This window comes from Heterodontus francisci, chromosome 2 (assembly GCF_036365525.1).
Source record: "Heterodontus francisci isolate sHetFra1 chromosome 2, sHetFra1.hap1, whole genome shotgun sequence".
NCBI classification, from domain to species: Eukaryota; Metazoa; Chordata; class Chondrichthyes; order Heterodontiformes; family Heterodontidae; genus Heterodontus; species Heterodontus francisci.
The window spans coordinates 21,160,744-21,176,930 of NC_090372.1; positions in this window are offsets into that span (position 1 = coordinate 21,160,744).

A 16,187-nucleotide genomic window follows, 5' to 3' on the forward strand; every position below is an offset into this window, starting at 1 on the left:
CAACTATTTGTAAAACAAATCTCCTGAATTAAATTCACCTCAGTTGGCCTTATAAGATGGCTCAGAGCTCTCTGAATTTTCTCAGACCTCAGCCTTGACAAAAGCCAGTCTCCTAGCATCTAAAGCATTAAAATGTGCAGAAAAAAATAATTGTAGTACCTCCTAGAGCAGGAGGACTGTTGCACAGTACAGAAGGCAATTTGAGATTCTACCCATAGATCAATTGATAGGGACTATATCCCCCCAACATTCTGAAGCAAATTGGCATGAACGCCCATGCCAAGGCGATTGTCAACTAGCAGTTTGGTTGTCAACTAGCAGTTTGGTTGGCAGCTGAGACTTAATGTAGCATTTCATCAATTACTGCGTGATTCTTTTCACAGAGCCCATTGCTGAAAGAACTTTCAGCTACAATATTCATAACCATAATGTTCATGTTTACACATGTCTCTGAACTCATCATTGGCAAATTCCCTTCATTATCCATCAGAAACTTAACTGGTGCCCCAAGTCCAGTTCCTATCCATTTTTCCATGATTTTATCTAAAATCACTCTTTTGTCCTTGCTATTTATTATTGTAGAAAGACCTAGCAACTAGATTTAGTCTATAAAATGTAGAATGAAAATATTCTTGCCTTTGTCCCACACCTTTAAATCCATGGCAACTACCTCATTAAAGTCACGTCAATAAAAGGCTTACAATAGGATGTGATGGTGTCTTTCGATACTATTTACAGATTTAACGCGTTTCACTAATCTCTATTATCTTTATATACTCTTCAATCACAACTGCATGCTTCAGCAGGGTTTTTAATCTATGACTCGGAGAGTGAGCAAATTTTCTGTTACTTTAAGACGATTTGCTTTTTATCTCTGATTCTCATCACCTGGTGCCATTAATACTCCTTTAACACTGACTAGAAACATCAGGTTTTGTTAAGGGGAGACAATAATACCCAGACTGGGTAAACTGCAAATTCACAGACCTTCCAAAAACAATTACCCACCATGCTCCATATCAAGTTTCATTTGTGCCTTTTTCATTGCAAGTTTTCTCAACAGTAAATGTATCTCACTACAGACTACATCAGTACTGATAAAGTGGCTTACTCCAGTTATTTCACATGGAATTACTACTTTATTCAGTGACTTCAATGTGTTGCCATTACCTAACCCAAAGCTTATAGTATTTTTATACTCCTTAACCTTGTGTTGATCCTCACTACTGAGTGAATCCAGATAACATTGTAACCAATCTGTTCGACATACTGTTGATGTGCAAGCACTACCTAATACAGCACAGTTAAATGAATCCACAACTAACATTCATCACAGGACTAAAACACCTTGTAACTAGTACAATTCAGATTCATCAGTATCTTCCTCTTCTGTCTCTGTCATGTGCTTTTGGAGGATCTGCCCCTCTACTTTGGGCAGGATTTTACGTTGGGCGGACGGGAGCAGGCCACCGATGCAAGAGTTGGTGGCCAACCCACTTCCGCCTAGCTTGGGGATCCACCTTGCATTTTACGGGTACCCAAGCTTTAACTGTTCCGAGGCGGGACTTCCACTAGCTTGAGGGAAGAAGACCTGCCTCATTGAGCTGCTGGCCAATCAGCTGGCTGGCAGCTCATGGTCACTGCTGGGACTGCAGCCCAGCTGACAGCAGAAGAAGACATGAAGCCAGGATTTCAGGTGAGTTTTGGTTGCCTCGCTGGGGGTAATCCGTTGGGCCCTGGCGAGGCAAGGGAGGTCATTTGGGAGGGAGGAAGAGTGGGGAGAAGGGAAGTGTTGGGTCCTGGGGGTGGTTGGGGAAGCAGCCCTCAATCAGGCACCCTGTGCCCAATTTTCAGGGCCCACCCCCAGGGTGCTGAGAGGCTGCCAGCTCCAGGATGCCCACTTGCCACACATAAAATACGCGTGGAGGCAGGCAAAGGCCCTTAAGTGGCCATTAATTGGAAACTTATGGGCCTTGATTGGGCTGGGGCAGGTGACACAATTTTCGCACCCCCCACCCCCCGCTTTATGTAAACCATTCGGCTCGTTGGGGTGGTGTAGAATTCCAGCCTTTGAGTCACACCTGAAACACCTATTAATTGTTCCTTGGGCACTGCTGGGATTCATTCGCCTATGCTTGCTGTTCAAGTTTATCTTCCACTGTAATAGTCAGGCCTGCTAAAGGTGCTTTCATCCTCATTGCTCCTGTCTTTAACTCTTTCATTGTACTTATTGCCTGTGTCCAGTATCTGCATTATTTTGAAATCCAGGAAACATTGAGTCCCCCATTTTGTGTCACCGCAGAATGTCCTGTTTGTTCTATCAGGGCTGCAGGAAATAACTTTCCCCAGGAATTTAAGGCAGCAGGCATCTGGTCTAACTGGTCATCTTTTTCCAAGAACGGAACCCCAGTTAGAACAAAAAGCCTGTCTTTATGTGACACCCTCGCATAATCTAGTGATTTAAATACTACCACTGAACCAGTGATCTCCAAATTGAATTTCCTCAATCTTCTATGCAGTCTGGTAAAGCCCATGATAATTTCCTCCAATGAATAACCATCTGTTTTCCGAAATCTATCGAAGTCTGATCGGGCCTCATACGCATTCAATAGGTCAGCTTTCTTGTAAATTTCATGCAAGAATTCTAACAGAAGATCCAACCTTTTATCAGTATCCAACTGACGAGCAACGAGTTCACAAAACACTTTACTTCTGATTTTACTTTGGGCAGGAAGTGACAATGCCAAGGCTATACCTCATTTCCTCTTTGGTAGAAATGTAACCCGTGTCCACATATCAACTTCATTCTTCCACTGGTTATATGTTTCAGAGTCAGGTCATCAGAGGGTAATCATACCCTGACAATTTACACTTGTTTTTTGTCATATTTTCCACTATAGCCAGTGAGATTTTAGTTTTCTATGTGAAACATTTCCTAGTTTCCAACCTTCAGCTTTAGGCAACCATCCTCTGCAACTATGTTAAACTCCACCAGAAAGCTTGTTGTGGAAGAATAATTCTGGAGCCTATCTTTACTCAGTTTCACATTTATTGCACAGAGTAAAAGGATTTGGCGGCACAGTGGTGCAGTGGTTAGCACCGCAGCCTCACAGCTCCAACGACCCAGGTTCGATTCTGGGTACTGCCTGTGCGGAGTTTGTAAGTTCTCCCTGTGACCTCGTGGGTTTCCGCTGGGTGCTCCGGTTTCCTCCCACAGCCAAAGACTTGCAGGTTGATAGGTAAATTGGCCATTGTAAATTACCCCTAGTGTAGGTAGGTGGTAGGGGATTTGAGGGGATGTGGTAGGAATATGGGATTAATGTAGGATTAGTAAAAATGGGTGGTTGATGGTCAGCACAGACTTGGTGGGCCAGAGGGCCTGTTTCAGTGCTGTATCTCTACTTAAATAAAATGAACGGTTACAAACATGTATCTCTTAACTCAAACCCTCCAATCTCAGTAAGAGTCTCCTTATAAGTGCTCAAGCGAGATCCCACTTAACACCCTCCACCTGCATATAATTAAACAATTGATACACAATTAACATCTGTTACAACTGTCCTGATGATGCATTGTCTCCTCCAGAGGGCTCGGGTGGTGTATCCGTATCTATCATCCAGTTCTCTTCTGCTCCCTCCTGTGAGGGGCCACCTTGTCCTGTGAGAGAGAGTGAGTGTGTTGCAATGTGTTTGGGTGATGTGCCTGCCATGACTGAATAGCTGGAGGTATGTGGAAGCAGCAAAGGTGGATGTAATGCTGGTAGCATTTGTTTATGAGAGCGTGAGGTGGAGTTCTGAATGTTAGGTAAGAGTCCTGATTATTGATGAGTGAGCAATGGGGGTGCAGTGCCTTGAGATGGGGGTGGTGTGGTGAACAGGAGATGTCCTGTGAAGATGCCCGTGAGATCATTGATCTTCTTGCAGAACTGCTGCCTGGTCCTCGGGACGAGGCTCCAGGAATTGACCTCCCCGACCACATGCTCCCTTTCCCTTCTCAGTTTATCTTGAGGGCCTCTTGGCCCCCTGCAGAAACATTATTTCTCCCCTCCTTTGCACCTTTTATACTAATGCCTCCAGTGCTGCATCAGAAAACCTGGCAGCCCTCTCTCTGCACTGCTGTTCAATTTGGTGTGGTTCTTCTTGTATCCACCTACTCCACAGACGGTCATCAGCACTTTAAGAGGGAGAGACTGCCTTTAAGAGGTGCAGGCTAGCTGAAACACATGCTAACCATGCACACTTCTTATCCCCCTGTTGTGTGCAGCCAGCCAGAAGTGTGTTTGGTGCTGGGCTGCACGCTGAAATCATTCAAATGAGGAGGCAGCACAAAATATGTATGCAACCCGTCTTAACGGCACCAGGCATGGGGTAATCATGAATTGCGACCCCTGAGCCTGAAAACAGGAGTACACAATTTTTCATCCTATTTTCTTAAAAGCATTGTTAAAACACTGTTTGCATGCAGCACTTTCATATTATGAGCTTTATATCATATTATCATTTAGATTGGGGTCCAAGATTACTAATCTGTTAGAAAAGGGGTCCTTCAACCAAAAATGTTTGAGAACCACTGCTGTATCATTCTATGATTTTATGATAGTGAGTCGATCAGGTGGAGATTCATTTGCTTCTTGGAAAAGGGATGATTACTGGCCGATCATTGGCTCCACAGCAATAATACACTTGGCTGTTTCTCATTCAAGTCAACATTTCCCAAAGATCAGACTTGACTGGGCAAGTGCTACCATTTAGAAAATAAAGCTCTATCCAGTATATTCCATACAGCACAGCAAAGATTACAGATTATGAAGCAGGGCAGCTGGCTCTGCTGCATTGCTGAATTATTCAGGTTTATCTGACTTTTCAAGAGTGGCTGGTAGATTTGCTCAATATGTGCAAAAGCAATTTTCAATATTTTGATACTGATTTGGTGTTTTGGTGCTGTGCCTCATTAAATGTGCCCATTCTTCAGAGATATTAGTTTGAAGAAACCATCCTAGAAAACACAGAAGGCTCAGAAACATACATTATTCAAGAGCAGCAGTTGGATCCTGTGCAATCACGTGCTTCATTGCCACAATACTGAGTGCCTCAAAGACTAACTGAAATAGACATCTAAATTCTTGTTTAATTCAGGAATCAGCAGAATATATTCATTTTGTTTGCTTGTCAGTTCTCACAAATTAAACATTTACATGTCCAACCGAATGTTGCACCCATTCCACAGCTCAGGAAACTTGTTAGTATTCTGTTCCTGCTGGGTTTGCATTTTCTTATCCTCACTTATTGTAACTGCCATGGTTAAAGATAAAAACTTGATAATCAAGGATTTTCTTTGCTGTGTCATTAAGTCTTTGATCAAAACAAAATATGAGTGTTACCTTGCCTGATATTCACATGTGGAATAGCAGTCCATCAACAAATTGGTATACCTCGGATGTAAAGAGAAGCTGTATTCAATTCAAAATACTACAACAGCTTGCAAACATAGTAAAAGGGCCCAAGGCATTTAACAGGAGCATTATCAGATAACATTTGACACCGAGCCACAGAAATCGATGTCAGGATAGGTGACCAAAAGCTGTGTCAAAGTGGAAGGTTTTGAGGAGCCTAATGAAGGAGCAGAGAGGAATAGAGAGGTGGGGAGGGAATAGCAGATCTTAGGGTTTAGACGGATGAAGGTGTGGCTGCCAATGATGGAGCGAAGGAAATGCTACATATTGAAAGTGAAGCTGAACTTCAGCATAAATGCTGAATGAGTGACAGTGAAATGGTAGCTTGTTTTACACCTCACATGATTTTATATTCCAAAAGAAAGTTAAAGCAGGGTATAAAATGATACTCTATTGCCCATTTTGTGCTACCGTCAGTTATCAATTTCATCCTCACTTTATCTGAATGCATGTTGTACCTGAAGCTTTTAGATATTTCCAAAATAGCTAATCACAGTTAATGCATCATTTTTGCCTTTTTGGTAATATTAACCCCCGAACATTTCAAACTGCATCCTTTCACCAAAAGGTCAAATTCACGATATAAAAAATTGTAACTGCCTCACTTGTTGAACCAAGTCTGGCAGCAGCTTTATATTTAACTCCTTTGGTCAGTGTTCTCATTTTGCTGAGTGTCTGTATTCCAAATGTTCAGGATTCACAGCATTGATATCTTGGTATTGGCTTCCCAATTAGGATTTCACTACCTTGGTTTCCAATAACCCCTGAACATTATACTGATATTGTCCAATGTATCATAGCTACTGCCTATGGTTTTGCTTCATGTGTCAAAATTACACCAGCATTTTAAAAGGGGCACATTGCTAAGCTGCTCCTGCCTGACAGTTTGTGAATCACTGCATCTGCTGTTGTGCAGGATAACCTCTTTAATATCTCATCTACATCAATAAAATTGAACCAAGTGGTAGATTAATAGGATCAAAAAGCTTAGTTTTAAGTCATTTATCATCCACTTGCTTTTACTCTAGTATGATTGGGTTCGTGCAACAGTAAGCACATTAAGAAATTGAATGTATTATGATCGACTTTGCAACTCAATGTGAAATAACCAATTATGATAATTAAGCAGTAATGCTCTATTAAAATAGCATCAAATAATAGTAATTGAGAAAGACAACCATTTAGATTTCTAACAACATTATAAACTAACACTACACCAGACTGTTTAAGGAAATGGACTTAATCTTTTCAGTGTATGACAGTATCTGCTGTCCTCTGTTGAATACCTCATGTTTGCTGTATGTCCTTCCAAAGTCCAAATGTATCTCTTTCATTCTTCTGATGTGCTATGTGTCATATCAACATTTTCATCTTAACTCTTGGACTGATCTCAGCATTTTCGCAAATCCACATGAAATCACCAAAATCCCCTGTTCATGTGGATTTTTTTTACTACTAAATCGAGTTTTAGATATCATTGTTTGTTAAGATGTGTTTTCTCTTTTGCATTCTCCTCTCCCCCGCCCCACCCCCGCCAACCTCACCCCAACCCTGTCCTGAAGATGTTGAGATGCAGATCTGCAGGACTGGACTGCATTATCTGGCCCCAGGCTTTCCCTCACCCTTCTGACAACTTATGTGGGTGCCGAGACAGCAGGAGTCAGTACAGATCATGCAGACATTTTAAAACCTAAATCATTCCAACAACTGTAAGGGTTTTCACAGCGGGAACATACAAGTTTCTTTCGCAAAGTTCTAAAGATGGAAAAACTGCAACAAAATAGGTCACTCACTGTGAAATTTTGTACTGCAATTTGATTTTCATTGTGAAGGGAATAGATGCGCTGGTATTAAGATACAAAGTTGATGAAATGGGTCTTAAACTTTAACTTTTAACTGTCTTTAAAATGATATCAAACATTTGATAGGGTAGACATAGAAAAAATGTTTCCACTTGAGGGAGGAGCACACAATTAGGGAGTCATAAATATAAGAAAGTTACTAATAAATGTAATAAGGAATTTAGGAGAAACTGCTTTACCCAGTGAGTGGTTCAAGGGTGTAACTCGTTGCCATGGAGCAGTTGAGGTGTATTTAAGGGAAAACTAGATAAACACATGAGGGAGAAGGGAATCGAAGAATATGCTGATAGGGTTAGTTGAAGGGGGGGGGAGGGGCAGGGGAAAGAAGAAGAAAAAAAGAGTCTGATGTGGAGCATAAACACCAGCATAGATCAGTTGGGCCAAATGGCTTGTTTCTGTGTTGTAAATTCGATGTAATTCTGTGTAAACACAGGCCCAAATAGCAGGGCAAGTTAAATGGGCCAAATGATAATTTTATAAGAATATATGGGAACAAAATTAGGTTATTCAGTACCTCTCGCCTATTTTGCTACTCAGATAGATCATGGCAGCGTGGTACCTGAACTCCATTTACCTGCTGTTACAGTCAACTGAAGCGGGGTCGAAGGGCTTCCCTCTTTTCGCTCTCCTTGATTGACTACAACAGGTTTAATTCTTTCTTAAAGTGGATGTACTGGCCAATTCAATAGGTGTTTGGTTATTTACTTGCTATGATCATAACAACCAGTTGGACAGGATTTCTTGATTTAACAAAGAAAGAGGTTAACTATATTATACCTAAACCGAACTAATAAAAATAAACAATGCGCCAACTTTCACACACACACAGGAAATTTACACACATACAAATAGGTTACAGAGTGGGGAAAGGTAGTTTGGTCGAGTTAGAGTTCATGGAAAAAAGGTATACAGTCTGTGGTGTTTGGTGATTTAGTTGGCTTCCAGCTGAATTCGGTGATCCTGAGGGTTTTAGTTTGAAGAGGTAGATAACTGGTTCAGTGGGTCTCTTGGAGACAGTGATGACAGAGAGAGACCCCAACTTGGGTCTGTATGTGTCAGAGCCCAGTTGCTTCTCCCCTCTTTGCTGCAGAAAGACACAAGCTTAAAAAACCACAGATGGGGCGGGACCTGTCACATGACTGTCACTCAATCATTTAAACATAGCGGTTAGCAGTATTTCTCTTTCTAAAAAACACAGGTAGTTCCTTTAAAGTTCCTGGATCTTGGTTCGTGCTGAGGCATGAGAAGACATTTTGTCTGCCTCTTCACAAGCATTGCAGCATAGGATACAATATTGCAGATTAGGTAGCCATCATAAGCTGCCAGTAAAGTCATCCTTTTAGTTGGTCTTTAAATTTTTAAAAAAATATATAAATTCCGATCTCCAGTCAGTGGATTAAAGAAAATTATCATTCAACAAAGCGCATTGGCGTAACACTGCCTTCCACCCCATCCCTTGTTAGACAGAATTGAGAAAGAACTGAAAACCCAGTTCTTTTTCCCTTTTTCTGTCTGTAATCATTGTGTCTTGAAAAGGAACAGGTTCAGAGACTCTAAAATGTTACAGCCTCTAGTTCTTTTAAGGCATGATGATACTGCCTTGTCTGCCCAGCTGCTTTTCTCTGCAGTCTGTAATTTAAAGATTTTTAAAAAGATGAACATGGCTGCCCCGTGTGACTTCAGTTCCTTTTCAAAAAATGGCGGGGGTCTGGCTTGATTAGCCTCATCCTGTTACTGTTCTAAGACAATCATCCTGAAAAGGGTTAAGACCTTTTATTTCCGGAGAAAACCATTACATTCAGGAATATCTCCCTATAGTTTCAGGATGGCCATTGATGAAACCTTAGTCTGGAAAGCATTCTTTTGTTCCCTCAGACAGTGAGACAGTTCTTGAATCCACAACTTAGGTCATTTGACCTTTAGCAGCCATCTTTGCAGCCCATGACCATTTTTAATGTCCGTTGTGGCTCATTTAAAACAAAAGGAAAAATCATTTCCAGAAGTTATTATGCTGAATATAGTCCATGTTTAAAGTTATGAATAGGACCTGCCTGTAACACCCTTGATACTCTTGCGTAACAAAAATCTATCGAATTCAGTCCTGAAAGCTCCAATCAATCCCTGGCATCAGATGCCCTTTGGAGAGGGAGTTTTAACCCCTACCATTTTATGTTATGTTCTAATCAGTGAAATCCTACACAAAGTAAGACTTTTCCTGGCTTTGGAGTCAACTGATGATTGGGCAAATTCTATCTACAGAGCAAAGAAACTTGTGATTACCTTGATTTATTAATGACTTTTGAAACCAACCTCATTATTCTCGGTTTAGTTTTGGTGATAGTGAGCCATTTAATTTAATCCTTTTGCATTGGTAAGTGGAAAGAAAGACCAGGCATTGCTAAGTGATCTCCAACCTCACTGCTTGTAAAGCCAAGCAGATGCCTATTGGAGTTTGCATTGAGATGGAAACAAGATAGAGATTCTAGTAATTTTTTTAAAGCCCGGAATATAGTGACACTGGCTGGAGAGATTGGGACTTTTCCACAGTTACTTCTATAAAGCAGGTCTTGGTGACTCTTAATATTTACAAACCTTTCAAAGCTCAAATTTGCCCAAACGAATAGCTCATCCATTGTTAACATGCACAATGTACTTTGACTAATAGAGCAGACACTTTGATAAAGCTTTAATTACCAATTTATTCATTTAATTTATTGAATTTAGCAATCTATACAAAATAAATATGGCTTGCAGTTTGAGAGACTGAGTACATAAGCTCCAACCAGAGGGCCAAGGGTTCAAATCCAAATTGCACAAAATAAAATTCACTTTAATCAATTGAGTGAGCTTTCTGGAATAAATACTGAAAATAGGTGGCAAATATTCACCTGAAGAGGGCCAAAAAAATAAATAGCTGCCCATTTCACAATAGTCGAAGGCCCTTCCAACTAAATTCTTATACCAACTCAAGACTGGCCTTAGCAGTTCAGGAGCTGCAATTCCCTGAGTCCATGTTAGCAAACAGATCTCCTCTAACCTCAGAGTGGATGAAAAGTGGCACATTGATTTTTCACTAGCAACATTTATGATGCTTACATTTTGTTGCTAGCAATAGACAATGAGCCAAATGCACATGTTCTGAATGATAGTGGTAGTGTTTACCTGGGATTATGCATGTCAAAACTAGTGGTTATTTATACCGCTGTATTTCCATGAATACATTCAAAAAATACAATGTAACTTTTAATAGTCCAGAATATGCTGGGAAAATAGCAGAGAGTTTAATGTGCTTGTGAATATTTATGTAAAAATCTAAGAGGTACTTTGGGGGTTGTGAGTTGCCACAAATTGCTAGAAGATTTGCGCTGTACTACTAGCCTTTCTGAAACGAGAGCTCACCATAAATCTTCCCATGAGATGCACAAAATGGCTGGATTTGTGAAGCAGATACGAAGTTAAGTTGCCACAGACATTTAGGGCTGGTATTTGCAGTGGAAAAATTATATGATCGGAAAGGTAAAGAAAAGAATCTAGGGGTGCTCCTCATGAGATGCTCTGTTCCAGCACAACCTGGTCCAGAACGGTTTTGCACAATTCCAATCACTGCTGCAACATTAGACTAGATCCTGAACTGATGGCAAGATTGTTATACTTTGGATTGTACCAGTTGATGGTTTAGGCATTAATTTTGCTTTGCTATTGCTTGATAGCATCAGCAAGTCAATGTCAAACTTATTAATCCTAAGCAGTGTACTGTAAAACACGGCATTCAAATCCCTGTAACAGTGACAATGAACAATGGGGGCAGAGAAAGTTGGGAGATGTTTAACCATATCCTGATACTTGCAACGCAACAGTAATGTTCTGTTCTAAATATTTTAATACTAAAAATGTGTAGTTGAAGGATGTAAGGGTTAATGCCAAAGACAGTAAACCATAGAACCTCTTGTTGCGTTTCCATCCTGTCTTGCAGACCATAGAACCATAGAAAATATATGGCACAGAAAGAGGCCTTTTAGCCCATTATATCTGCGCCAGCTGAAAAAACACAAGCCGCCCAATCTCATCCCACTTTCCAGAATCTGGTCCATAGCCTTGCAGGTGACAGCACTTCAGGGGCATGTCCAGGTACCTTTTAAATGAGTTGAGGGTTTCTGCCTCCACACTGATCCAGGCAGTGAATTCCAGACACCCACCACCCTCTGGGTGAAAAAGATTTTCCTTGTGTCCCCTCTAATCCTTCTACCTTAAATCTGTGCCCCCTGGTAATTGACCTCTCCGCTAGGGGAAACACGTTCTTCCTGTCTACTCTATCTAGGCCTCAGTACACCTCAATTAAGTCTCCTGTGGTCTAAGGAAAACAACCCTAGCCAATCCAATCTTTCCTAATAGCTGCAAACTTTCATGCCCTGGCAACATTCTTCATTCAACATTGTGAGAGAGACCCCTCCCACTGTATGAGTGATGTACCAGTCACATGAGATAGGCTTGAGAAGAAGGTATAGCAGCACGAAGGATGCTGGCTTAGGTGGCTTACAGAGTTGTATATAGGAACTGTAAATAGTTAGGAGTTAACCTTTACTGGAGTCGAAGACTTTCTCTAGAGCACCCTAAGACACTACTAATACAGACCCAACAATACAACAAAATGCTCCTGCAGCATTTGGATAATTAAATAAAAACTTGGCACTGATGAGGCTGAAAGAGCAAGTATTTCCCTCAGCTGTGGCTCAGTTGGTAGCCCTTTTGCCTCCAACTCAGAAGGTTGTCGTTTCAAGTCAGGAGTTGAGCACACAAATCAAGGCCTGACATTCCAGTGCATTACTGAGGGAGTGCTGCACTGTCACAGGTGCTATCTTTTGGATGTGATGTTAAATAGAAGCCCCGTCTGCCCTCTCTGCTGGATATGAAAGACTTCATGGCATGATTTTAAAGAAAAGTGGGGAGTTCTTCCCAGTGTCCTGGCTAATTTATCTGGTCACTATCACACATTGCTGCTAGTGGGAGCTTGCTGTGTGAAAATTGGCTGCTGTGTTTCCTACATTACAGTGACCAAAGTTCAAAGTACTTCACTGGTTCTTAATTACTTAGGGTATATAAATACAAGTCTTTCTTTCAATTAAAATTAAAATGTTGACTGGCCTGAGATGGGGGAATGTCAGTAACAGTGACATTCTGGCCTGGCAGCCAGACCCTGACAATCAGAGGAAGGGAGGTGTTCTGGAGCACCGGCAGCGCTGTTGCCACAAGGGCAGCCATTGCTGCTAAGGGGGTGCCCTTCCTTGGCCAAGGAGTGCACATAAAGGAGGGCCCCTCACCCCCAGCAGGAGCCCACTGGGAGGTTACCCAGTTTCACAGGGTCGTCTCCCCACAGGGCAGCGAGCCCTCCCGACATGGACAAAATGCCCACAGAGGCAGAAAGTGGCCCTTAATTGGCCACTTAAGTGGCTGAATTGGCCAGCCAGTATCGGGGGTGGGGGTGGAGGAGGGGGAGTTGAACTGCCAGCTTTCCTGCTGCTGGCAATATGGCATGACGGTGGGAAGACAGAGTTCCCCTCCCAATGCCTTCTCCCACCATTTTGCTAGCTGTCCTGCCTCTCAGCGCATTGCCAATGGGTGGGAAAATTCAGCCGAAGGTTTCAGGTCAATGATTCTGCATTAGAACTGAAAAATGTTACAGATGTAACAGGTTTTAAGCAAGAGGCAGGAAAAGAGGAAGAGGGAAGGAAGGAACAAAAGGGAAGGTCTGTGATTGGGTGTGAGGCAGAAGGGATTAAGTGACCAAAGGGATGGTAGTGCAAGGCAAAAAGGGGTTGGTTGTTATGGGAGTCCAGGGGACAACATGAATAAAACACACCACAGAATGTTAAGTCAAGAAATATCAAGTCTAAGTACCTTTTAGTGATACAATTGTTCATGCTGCCTCTGTGGCACTGAAAATTAACTGTTGCAAGTGTGGAGTTTCATTCCTTCCGGTTTTAATTTTTGTTGGAGATTTAAAAAATGTAAAATTAAAATGAGTTTCTCAAACATTTTCCTTTTGTTTCTTTTTCTCTCAAGCCAATCCTTTCCCCCCCTCTATTTCTCTTCCTGTGCTTGATTTTACATTAAATTTGCACTTCATTCTCAGTCCTTGCACTGTTACTTTCACAATCCATCAATCTGATTGGTTAAGGAGATACACAGTTACTTGCTTTCTTTGCTCAGGTCCCAGCTGCCTGGTTTCCCTTCCTTCGACATTATCAGCTCGCACACTCAGCAACTTGCCACATAAAAAAATGTAAAAAGCTAAATGTGCAAGGACAAGTCTAACTAACGGCAGATGTGGTTGGATGCCCTGCCACAGCAAATTAAAACGCAGAGAAATTCATTTTCTGCTAGTTTATTTTCTGATCTTGAGGTAATCTGGAAGTGCTGGTGAGATACAGTCAGAAAGCCATTACGACACAGGAGGTGGCAATCCAGTCAGCCCCATTCCCGTGCTCCAACCTGTTAGCCCTGCAAGCTTATTTCTCTCAATTGCTCACCCAACTTCCTTTTGAAATTATTGATTGTCTTTAGAATTGTGCCATTTAGTCTATCATGCCTCTTGCTATCCCTTCAGCCAAAATGTATAATCTCACACTTCTCTATTAAATTCCATCTGCCACTTGTCTACCCATACTGCTAACCTATCTATGTCCTGCTATTGTCGATTGGTATAACCCTCACTGTTCGCCATGCCTTGAAGTTTGGTTTCATCAGCAAATTTTGAAATTTTCCTCTGTATTCCAATATCCAAGACATTTATATACATCAAAAAAAGCACTGGGCCTAGCACTGACCCTTAGGGAACACCATTGTCAACCATCCTCCAGTCTGAAAAACGACCATTTACCAGAACTCACTGCTTTCTGTTCCTAAGCCAATTTTCTGTCCAAGCTCATGCTGACCCTCCTATTCCATGAGGCTCAATTTTGTTAACCAGTCTTTTGTGTGGTACTTCAAAGGCTTTCTTAAAATCCATATAGACAACTTCTATTGCATTCCCTTTATCAACCTTCTGTTACTTCATCAAAAAAATCAATTGGATTAACCAAGCATGATCTGCCTTTTACAAATCCTTAATTAATTCAAATTTCTCCTAGTGACTGTTGATTATTTTTTTCCTTGATGGTTTCTAAAACCTTACCTATCACTGATGTTAAACTAACTGGCCTGTAGTTACTTGGAATGCCCTTACACCCTTTCTTGAATAGCTGTGTCCCATTTGCCACTCTCCAATCCTCTGGCACCTCCCCCATATCTAGAGAAGATTGAAACATTATGGAAAGCTCTTTCACCCACATTTCATTTAGCAACCTGGGATGCAAGCCATCTGCTCGCTAGACACACCCAACCTTTCCAGTACCTCCTGCCTATCAATTTTCAACCCAGCCATTACCTCTACCACCTCTGCTTCTGACCAATATTTTGTCAGCATCCTCTTCCTTGGCAAACACCAATATAAAGTAGTCACCCCGTGCTTCTAAGCATATATCACCCTCTTTGTCCCCAGTAGGTCCCAAACCACCTCTTACTACCGGATTACTATTTACATGCCAGTAAATGAATTTTGAGTTCCCTTTTATGTTGACTGCCATTCTATTCTCATTCTCTTTGCCAGTCTTATTTTCCTCTTCACTTTCCCCCAATCAACTTATTCTATTTGGCCTGGTTCTGACTTGAAGAATTCACCTGACATGCATCATAACACCCTCTTTTTTTGTTTCATCATATTCTCTATCTCACTCGTCATCTAAGAAGCCTAGTGTTTGTTCCCTTACATTTCGCCCTTGTTGGGTTTAAAGTAGGTAATGACGGAGATACACAGCAAGTCTACCAATCCCTTTAAAGAAATAAAACGGATGAATGTTGTTGGTATAGATTGTCAGAACTCAGTATGGGAAGTTTTGGGAAGTGGCAATCCTGTGTCAGCGTTACACCAACTGGAGCAGATATTGGGAATTAGGTCAACAGGCCATGAAGGATTTCCCATCCATGGCTGGGATCGGACTACCTCTGCACCTAAATCCCTGATATGTTCCCAGTAGGTGAGGTCTCCACTGGGAGAGTGAATTCATCGGATTTACTCAATTCTGCTAATCATCCGTTTCTGTTTTCATATGTGAATAGTCCTGCTGTGTATTTCCAGCTGCTTCTGCCATTTTTTAATAGCTTTCTTTCTCTAACAAAAACGTTGATCCTGTTCTAACAGGCTACATGTCACAAACTACAAAAGGCAGTAAAATGACTAATTGGTCAGGTTTCCTTGTGCTTATTAAATGTCCTTTATAAAACAGCTTGAAGCAGCATTTCAGACATTTTCTTACATGAACAGTGAGCCAAATTTCCATATTGCACTGCACTGTTGAAGGCTCCAGATCATTTTTTCAACTTCTCAAAGTGTGGCAATGATTTTAAATCTACAGCACAGGCCCCTAATCTAACTTATCACAACGCGTTCCAGAATTCTCCACTGCAGATCATAACTGTCAAATTTCCTCAGAGCTTCTCCCTTGTGGCTTAGCTAGCTTTAAAAGGAAACATGGTTTCTGGTGTAACTAATGGATGGTGGAGTGGAGTGGCTCTGAGGAAATTGAGCCCCTTGAGTTTTATTTCATTGAATGTGCTATTCATTGCCATTCTGTGACTTGCAGAAGCTGCCTCCCTCGGGTGGAAATAAAAGATCCCTAGGATCTCAGCGGCAAGCTTCAAAAGCAGCGGTGCACACGCACGGGATTCGCTCCGCGGAGCTGCTGCAATATTTAGCGCGGTGGCTCATTTATATGGAGGGGCAGAACGCCCGCCCCCGATGACATGGAGGGGACGGGAGTTCCGTTCCCAGCAACAGC